Source organism: Pinus tabuliformis, chromosome 4_2, assembly GCF_031772625.1.
Source record: "Pinus tabuliformis cultivar Carrire ecotype Pingquan chromosome 4_2, CPIR1, whole genome shotgun sequence".
Taxonomy (NCBI): domain Eukaryota; kingdom Viridiplantae; phylum Streptophyta; class Pinopsida; order Pinales; family Pinaceae; genus Pinus; species Pinus tabuliformis.
The window spans coordinates 505,430,109-505,432,311 of record NC_142304.1 but is presented as its reverse complement, the minus strand read 5'-3'; positions in this window follow the sequence as shown (position 1 = coordinate 505,432,311).

The window sequence follows — 2,203 nt, the reverse complement described above, 5'->3', positions numbered from 1 at the left end:
AAAAACCAAATTAAACCTATGTGCAAAAGAAGGTTGCAGTAGAAGTTGCCATATTTTTTTTTTTTAAGGTTATTGCAGATTGATGGTTTGCCGAAAATAAAATCCAACTAGTTTGTTTTGATGGATTGAATATAAATTATCAAGTATTTCTGCAAGGATTTTGAAATATAAGCTAACTTTTCTAATAAAAAATTAAAAAATATGTGGTGATACCTTTAATATTCAGCGTACAATTTGGGTTAAGGAAACTCAAATGTTTATGCTCAATGATGAAATTGAGTTGCGCATCTAAATAGATTGACTTGTGAACAATTGATTCAATTGGAGGGAGAGGGAATGGAAATTTTACAGAATCAAGGGAATTATTGCAAGATATACAAATTCGTTGAAGATTGTTGAATTCTTTTTTCAGTAGAGAAGGGAATACATTCCACACGTGGGAAATCATTGTTACTGGCACTTATGTACTTATTGCGCTTTATCTTTCAATGTTTCTTCTCTTTGAGCATCTGTTAGCTTACAAGAATCCTAAGTTGAATCGTTTTCCTCATTAGTGAAACCTACAATTGATGTTGACGTTGAAATCCAATAGGACTGTTATGAGTCCTTTGCCACGTATTGTTTTGGAAGATATCTCATAGCTTGCTTGGGTAGGGAGGAAAGAACTATTGAGTTCATGAAGAGGCAGGGGCATTCAAATGCCACAACACCCCTACTGGAACCCTTTTTTGAAAAGGGATTTGTAAATCAACCCTTCCCTTTGAATTATTTCTTTAAGCCATGGAGGCTTGGGCGATGGTTCTTCCAAGTTATTAAATTTGGCATTGTTCAATATATTATAATAAGCCTATTTTTGCAATTATAGCAGTGATGATTGAATCATTTGGTGTTTATGGGGAAGGAGAGTTCAATTGGTATTACAGATACAACTAAAGGTAGCACTGGGGACTTTGATAGATATCTCACAAATTCAAGGCTAATAAAACATATCAAAAATTTTCCTTTTTGCATTAGCAGTTTTCTATAGTTGGTACATTGACGGCAAGTTAGTGTCTAATAAAACATATTAGAAATCTACTATATTTTATGGAACAAAAGACACATGAAAATAAAATAAGGCCATATTCATTCTGGTAAAAACCATTCAAAGAAATAATATTAACCAATTATGTCATCAACTAAGTACAAGGTCATTTCCTTAGTGGTAAAGGGCACTACTAGATCACCACCATTGCAACACATGGGAGAAACTGAAGATCCTCTCCCAAGATATGGTGGTCTAAAGAGAATGTGAAGCTGTAAAAATATTAAAATAACAAAAAGAAACATAGTTGAAACTGTTGTATTTCTTCAGATCTTCTACTGCAATCTATATGGATATTTTTTTTTAATTTTGTATAGAGTACAACACTTAATATATACAGAGAAGTCAATCAAATAATCCACACCAACTACTACTTTTGTCACTAGGTTTCCACTCACATTTGTTGAAATATGGAGATGGATCTTCACTAAGAGCAACCTCTGTCATAAGCATCACAATAGACTAGTTAAAAACATTACAGTTAGTTGAATTTGTAACATTGCTTACTGGAATTCACTCTAGTTGCACCTCCCTTGCTAGGATATTCTAAGGCATTCTTCATGTTTGAAGCAATTTACAAGATGATCGTTAGTTAGGCCCACAACTTGCATGAAGGAGTACATGATTATCGGGCCAATAAATTAGAAATTTCACTTCACCAGACCCTTGCTAATAGTTTCTTCTTTGGATGACTTCACAGGAATGGTCCTTTTGTACTTGTGTTTGTTCACAGTGAGCTTGAAATTCACAAAGTCCCATCCACGTGTATCTATCAAATGAGCTGAATTCTTGTTCGGGTTGAACAAAGCCAAAAGAAAACATATCAAACTATAGAACTCAGAGAAATTTGAACCTTAGGAAACATTGTTTAAAAACAAAACAAAATCAATAAGAAGAAGAAAATATGTTTTTGAATACAAACTCTTTAAGGAGGGAGAGAAAAATGAAAGTCTATATGGCAAAAAAGACAAACAACATAAAGGGAATATCTAAATGCCAGTTTTGAAAAGATATAAAAAAACCATGGAAGGCTAATGCAGTTGGAAGTTAATAGGAAAATAAATAAAACTATGCAAAGAGGATATCTAATGTCAGTCCCAAAAATATTTAAGAAACCAT